General features: G+C 41.1%; 1 long non-coding RNA gene across 1 annotated transcript; it reads left to right on the top strand.

Moving 5' to 3' along the window:
• Nucleotides 1–672: 672 nt before the first annotated feature.
• LOC104981034 lies at nucleotides 673–7,411 on the top strand. Its single transcript, XR_824330.1, has 3 exons — nucleotides 673–823; nucleotides 6,671–6,772; nucleotides 7,296–7,411. It is a non-coding gene; the product is annotated as an uncharacterized LOC104981034 (long non-coding RNA).
• Nucleotides 7,412–7,868: the final 457 nt, after the last annotated feature.

Genomic DNA, 7,868 nt, shown 5'->3' with positions numbered 1-7,868 from the left:
ATTGCCAGCAATACTGTCCGCTGCTTTCTGCTTACCTAAAGTTGAAACTTTTCATACTGTGGACATTCCCTGAAGGAATCTGATGAAACGGTGACACTACTAGCTTTTTGACTAAATTTCTTCATCGTTAATGGATTTTCTCAACAAGTCAATCAGCAGGTACTACTTTCTTCGTTACAGAGCTCAGCGATGGCATCGCTGACTTCAAGGTTGGCCAGACCTTTGGGATTCGGAGGCAAAAGAGCTAATATTGATCAGTTCTGGGGACAGTCTTACACACTACTATACATAGAATAGGTAACTAACAGGGACCTACTGTGTAGCACAAGGAACTCTATTCAGTACTCTGTAACAGCCCGTATGGGACAAGAATCTAAAAAAGAGTGGGTATATTCATAATGTAGAACTGATGCACTTTGCTGCACACCTGAAACTAACACAACATTGTAAATCAACTATATTCTACTAAATTAAAAAAAAAACAAAAATAAATACTTTATACTTCATTCTCCAGTTATTCCTCTGAAGGCATAATCAGGACACATTTTGTAGATGAAGCAGCTGATTCTAAGAGTTTAGATGAGCTGTCCAAAGTCATGTAAGCTGGTAAAAGATCAAAATGGAACTTGAACCTGGGTCCTAATTTAATTACCTTTCAATTCCAGTATATTGTCCTTTAAGAAGAGTCATAATATTTCACTAAGAGGTCACAAACCTAACCTTCATCAGTGAAGTGGCTTTAACCTAAACTGAGGGTCCTCACTCGCCTCTTTGCTGACGTCAGCGGTTACCCTGCATGAGGAGGAAAAGGTGCTTTTACAAGGTAAGTGAAGTGACTTTAGAAGTCTAAGAGAATTCAGGAATAAGGCATAGTCTTTTCTTCAGGGTATATTAGGTACTGTGCACATTTAATGTAGCAGAACTAGAATTACTCTCTGTTCCTGTTTATCACGCTTTATTTCCCCTGTACATATTCACATTTTATTCCGCGTCCTGACTTTATGAGTTCTCCATCACAGTGATAGTTTTCCTCAGAGTTTATCCTTGCTCTTAACTCTTCTTTTGTTGAGCAGCAGTTTCTGGTGATACTATATTTGACTCGCGCTTTCTTACTTTTGTTCGAACGCTTTCATAATTTTCATCCTCATTCACATCAGCCTCATTCTCCTCCTGCATTATCTCTGAGTGGTACTAACTGCACATTTATTTCCCGCGTATGTGTTAGAACCTCCCTCTCGCCTCTGTATTTGACAATTGCAGATGGCTTTTCGGTAGCATCCTTCTTTTCCCAGAGTCTGCGCTTGTCAGAGCTTGAGGCTCCCGCTTACTTAAATAACGATTCAGTGAGAGCCTGCATCTGCACATCGTGGTTGCTACTGAGTCTAACCGCGCCTTCCATTTCACAGGTATCATGGTTTTCCCTCCATCTATTCATTTCATCTGGGACGATTTTAAGCTGTGTCATAACTTTAAAAGGAATCTTGAAGACCTTTATTTTTGCATGTCTCCTTCTTTACAGATTTTGCTATAAAGATGCTGTTCTTTCCTGCAGTCGTTCTCAGTAATGGAGACTGTGGTGGTGGTTTAGCTGCTAAGTCGTGTCCTACTCTTTGCAACCCCATGTAGTATAACCTGCCAGGCTCCTCTGTCCATGGGATTTTCCAGGCAAGAATACTGGAGTGGGTTGCCATTTCCTTCTCCAGAGGATCTCCCAGACCCAGGGATCAAACCCTAGTCTCCTACATTGCAGGCAGATTCTTTACCAATTGAGCTACTAGGGAAGCCCTGAAGTGTTTATATCAGAGACTAAAGCTCAAAGGTGTAGCATTCACCTCTCCTGTTCCTTACCCCATACTCTCTGACCTTGAACCCACATTTCCCATCTGATAACATGAGATACACCATGTTTGTAGCTTTTTAGAGCATTTTCATTAGCCTCATAGTCTCTTGATATTCAGGCACTGACTTTAACAAACACGATTATATAATAATGTAATATTCTGGCCCATGTACTTCCCTATGATTATATGGTTAGTAGAAGAAAATGATCAGCTATACAATATAAGCTGAGAGAGACTAAAATAAAATATAATAGTAAATGTAAATATACTTTTGAAATAAATAGACCAATTGCAGGAAAGAAGGCTTGCATAAAAACAAACATATACAAAGAACTTTGGAACTAAATGTAAAGGGATAGTAAAATAGTAACAGCTGTCTATAAAATATGTGAAAATTAAACATCAGGTTTTTGGCATATTTTTAACTCAGAATCCGAATACAGTTTTTAACCCATTTGCAAATGGGTTAAAGAAAATGAGCAACCATTAGAATTACCCATAGTAATTGAGCAAAATATGAACTTATTAGCATTTTGCTCAATTGAGGTTCAAGCTTAGTTTTCACTATGGTCTGAAATTTTAAGATTTAATTTTGAAAATAGATTCTGTATTATTTATATTTTTTGAAATATAATCTATAAGATTTAAATTAGGTAGAGAAATACAAATCCAGACCATAATGAGCTACCACACCAGACAGAACGGCCATCGTTAACAAGTCTACAAACAATGCTGTTTGTATGCTGGAGAGGGTGTGGAGAAAAGGGAACCCTCCTACACTGTTGATGGGCATATAAATTGGTACAGCCACTCAGAAAACTAAAAAGAGAATTACCATACAATCCAGCAATCCCCCACCTGGGCATAGATCAAACGAAAGTATAATTCAGAGCAATATACATGCACCTCTATGTTCATAGGAGCAATATTCACAATAGCCAAGACATAGTAACAACCTAATGGAGAAGGCAATGGCACCCCACTCCAGTACTCTTGCCTGGAAAATCCCATGGACAGAGGAGCCTGGTAGGCTGCAGTCCATGGGGTCGCTAAGATCAGACATGACTGAGTGACTTCCCTTTCACTTTTCACTTTCATGCACTGGAGAAGGAAATGGCAACCCACTCCAGTGTTCTTGCCTGGAAATCCCAGGGACGGGGAAGCCTGATGGGCTGCCGTCTATGGGGTTGCACAGAGTCGGACACAACTGAAGCGACTTAGCAGTAGCAGCAGCAGTAACAACCTAAATGTCTACTGACAGATGAATGGATAAGGAAGATGTGGTATATATATGCAAAGGAAAACTACTCAGCCATTAAAAAGAGTGAAATCATGCCCTTTGCAGCAAAATATCTTACTAAGTGAAGTGAGTCAGAAAGAGAAAGACAAATACCATACAATATAACTTATAGGTGGACTCTAAAATATGGGACAAATGAACCTATCTATGAAACACAAATGGACTCACAGACGTAGAGAACAGACTTGTGATGGCCAAGGGGGAGGTTGGAGGGGAGAGATGGACTTGGAGTTTGGGGTTAGTAGATGCCATACAGAATGGATAAACAAGGTCTTATTGTATAGCACAGGGAAGTGTGTTCAATATCCCGGGATAAACCATAATGGAAAAGAATATAAAAAAGAATGTGTATATGTGTATAACCGAGTCTCTCTGCTGTACAGCAGAAATTAACACAACACTGTAAATCAACCACACTTCAATTAAAAAAAAAAATTTAAGTTAAGACAAAAATAGCTCTACATGGCTTAGGAGAGAAACTGTCCTTTTACTGTTTGGTACAAATACGTACATGTCTTTGGTAGAAATACAACATACTTGGTATATGAATACTAAGTTCTGTTAAACTATTTCCTTGAGTTTCTTTCTTTTTTCTTTAATATACCATCAGCACCCTAATTTGATGCGTACTTGAAATTCAGCACTGGGCTCTTTAAACCACATTCGAATGTCACTGCCCATAAGACCAGGGTCTGGACTGTGGCTTTACAACTGTGTAGTCAGGAGCCAAAACAGAAAGGACCAATCAGACTCTGACAGGAAGAACCAAGTTAATTTATTCATGATTCCCTAGAAATGTGCTTTATCTGAGGGACCTCATATAATGAAAGAAAACTCTAATCTGGAGTGTGCACGTGTTTCTCCTTTAATCAGCCCAGTGCGGCATCATGACTTTTGTTACAGATTACCAGAAAAGGAATTGGGCATTGCTGTCCGCCTCCAATACACTGCATCTTCTCCTTAGGAGAATCACCAGCTTGTGCGGTTTGCTTTTCCATGTTCCAGATCTTCTCCCGCCCTACAGCAGGGCTGGATCCTATGTGTTCCTAGACTGCAGCATAGAGCCTGGTACATAGTCCCCGACTCAAATAAACATTCACCAAAGGAGAGAATGAACCAAAGGATGGTCATATTAGACACTCACAGTGCTATCCCCATTAGACAGATGAGGAAAGAAAGGACCAGACAGCTTAATTAAGGGGTATTTCACAAGGTCACAAGGTCACAGCACTGAGCCCTAAACCAGACCCAGAGCCATGATCTTTTCAGTGACTCCAGGCTGCTGCTTCTGGCAAATTATTAAGGCTGTACAAATTTTTAAACCTGACCTATCAAGTCACATTATTTTCAGCAGGCTGTATTATGAATATTTCATACTTTGGTCTCTAGCACTCTTAGGGTGTTTGGAATCATGAAACAGCATTCCATTTCCTCAGCACAAAAGCACCAGGAAGGCCAGTTGAGAAACTTTGCCACAAACTTTTCATGCATGTCTGTAGAGGATTAGGGTCCCCATAAACATTCCAGGGCACTCCCCAGGAGTTTGGGGGCATACTGTTTCCCAAAGCTGTCCATAAGGTCCATGAGGTTAGGAGCAGTTCTGTGCTGCTTGGGGAAGTGCGGTGTCTGCAGACTCTGATTTTCTAGGTCTAAGCCAAGAAAGTGTTGGTGAGGGAAACTGTCTTTGGGGGCTCTGTCTACAGAAAGCAAGCTCACTTATCACAAACAAACCATTTCTAAGAGATCAACAATTTTGTTGACTGCATTTAAACATAGAACATGCAGTTCCCGAGTGCAATTTCAGTTTTTCAGAGGACAGTTTTATTCTTTCTCAGAAATGCCAGGGTGATTATTTTTTGTTGTTTTGTTTTGCTTAGAAGGGCCGCTTAGCGTGCCTCTTTAGTCAACATGTAAAGGAAAAGAACAAGCAACCAAATGATCCCCTGTCAGCCTCACGGCAGCAGATTGAGGACTTAAACACAAACAGGTTCTCTAGGTGATGCCGGTAAAGACTTTCAAATCAGGCGAAAATTCTCATCGAACTCTGACCCAGTCAGATTGATTCAGATTAAATGTTTTCTTTTTTCCTTGAGAATGTCTGTTTTCTACAGTGTTTTTAAGAAATCTCTTAAAAAATACTGAGATCTCAGTAATATGATGTTAATCTCTTACATTAAGAATTGGATTAAATTTACTTAAAGCAGCCAGTCTTGGCTTTTATTACATTTGGTATATGATTTTTTTTTTCTTCTGACAACTACTGTATAAAAATTACTGATTCTTTTCTAAATCTGTGCTATTAGGTGTTAGTATATGTATATACAGGTTTCCCAGGTGGCACAGTGGTGAAGAACACGCCTGCCAATGCAGGAGACTCAGGAGGAATGGGTTCAAACCCTGGGTTGAGAAGATACTCTGGAGTAGGAAATGGCAACCTGTATTTTTTGCCTTGAAGATTCCATGAACAGAGTAACCTGGTGGGCCACAGTCCTTAGGGTCACACGACTGAGTGGCTGGGCACACACACACACATATGTATATACACATATGTACTTATTTATTTTTAGGCAAGGACTTTATAATGGGGCTTCCCAGCTGGTGCTAATGGTGAAGAACCTGTCTGCCAATGCAGGAGACGTAAGATGTGGGTGTGATCCCTGAGTTGGGACAGTCCCCTGGAGAAGGGCATGGCAACCCATTTGGCACTGGAACCAGCAAAGGCATCGATACTTGAGGACATCTGTATACAGTTTGGCTATGTAGGGGAGGAAAATAGTTTTCTTTACCCTTCTGAGTTCTTAGCTGAGACCCCTTTAATGAAAGACAAGCTAAGCTAAGTCACTTCAGTTGTGTCCAACTCTGTGCGACCCCATAGACGGCAGCCCAACAGGCTCCCCTGTCCCTGGGATTCTCCAGGCAATAACACTGGAGTGGGTTGCCATTTCCTTCTCCAATGCATGAAAGTGAAAAGTGAAAGTGAAGTCGCTCAGTCATGTCCAACCCTCAGCGACCCCATGGACTGCAGCCTTCCAGGCTCCTCCGCCCATGGGATTTTCTAGGCAAGAATACTGGAGTGGGGTGCCATTGCCTTCTCCGAATGAAAGACAGGCTAATAGGAATAAAACACACAGGCATTTGATTAACGGGTAGACCTCAGTGTATACGTGGGAGATGGCCAGGGGAAAATGAGTGACTCTCAAGGTGGCTTTGGAGAAGGTTTTGAAGCTCAGGCTTCAATACCGTCTTAATAGGGAGAGAGGATGTATGGATCTCTTAGGGTAGAGGAAGTGATTATTAGAAAAGTGAAGGGCCCTTTGGAGAGTCCATAGGAGGTGTGCTAGTCGGTGACAAACCGTGTCTGGGTATGGTGACTCCTTCTAGTCTCCTCTCCGGTGACAGAAGTCCACCTTCCCTGCTTGATGAGACTCCTGGGAGGGGATTTATGACAATTGGTTGCTTTTGGAGCATCTGTCTTGAGGCAGATAACAGAGTTCAGAGAAAGCCTTTCCTTGCACTGCTGTTTTCCAAGTGCCTACAGCTCCCCGGAACCAACACGCCAAAGTGGTGGACTTTGGGCTGGCCTGTTCTGCAACCCTCCGCCTGCTGTGCATCTCTCCTATATCCCTTGTAGGTAAGATGTCAGTGGTCAAATATGTGCAATCCCTTAGAAACAACCAATTTCCCCTGTTTAGTTAAAAGCTTATAAGTAACATCGTGACTATTTTTATCTGTCACAGATAAAATTTATACTCTATAAAGTTGCAAAAAAAAATCTTTTCAGGATAATGATTTTGGTAATATGAAGGATGGGTTTAAATCCAGGTTTGTTTACTGTGAGCATCCCACCAGACTAGGAGCTTTGGTAGGAACACGCTCTCTACCATCATTGCTATATCTTCCACACTTTGTCGGATGACCTAGTAAACATCCAATAAGGTTTTGTTGACAGAAGATCATTAAATTATACACCTTATGTGTCCATCCAGGGGTCAGCACACTGGGGTCCAATTTGGCCCATAGCCTGTTTTCATACGTCCTCCAAGCTGAGAATGTTTCTATATTTTTAACGGGTTTTAAAAATAACAAGGAATAATACAGGATGGAAACTCTATGACCCACAAAGTCTAAAATATTTACCACCTGTCTCTTTACAGAAAAACATCTACAGATGAGTCTTTCTTCTTAAATATACCCCTGGTTTTTAGATATGCTTTACTGCTGAAGAAGCTGAAGTTGAACGGTTCTATGAAGACCTACAAGACCTTTTAGAACTAACACCCCAAAAAGATGTCCTTTCCATTATAGGGGACTGGAATGGAAAAGTAGGAAGTCAAGAAACACCTGGAGTAACAGGCAAATTTGGCCATAGAGTATGGAATGAAGCAGGGCAAAGGCTAAGAGAGTTTTGCCAAGAGAACCCACTGGTCAGAGCAAACACCCTCTTCCAACAACACAAGAGAAGACTCTACACATGGACAACACCGAAATCAGATTGATTATATTCTTTGCAGCCAAAGATGGAGAAGTCAGCAAAAACAAGACTGGGAGCTGACTGTGGCTCAGATCATGAACTCCTTATTGCCAAATTCAGACTTAAATTGAAGAAAGTAGGGAAAACCACTAGACCATTCAGGTAGAACCTAAATCAAATCCCTTATGATTATACAGTGGAAATGAGAAATAGATTTAAGGGGCTAGATCTGACAGAGAGAGTGCTTGATGAACTA

This window comes from Bison bison, unplaced genomic scaffold, assembly GCF_000754665.1.
Source record: "Bison bison bison isolate TAMUID 2011002044 unplaced genomic scaffold, Bison_UMD1.0 scf7180017864514, whole genome shotgun sequence".
In the NCBI taxonomy this organism is placed as follows: Eukaryota; Metazoa; Chordata; class Mammalia; order Artiodactyla; family Bovidae; genus Bison; species Bison bison.
Note: the sequence above shows the minus strand (reverse complement) of the source record. Positions and strands in the feature narration are given on the sequence as shown.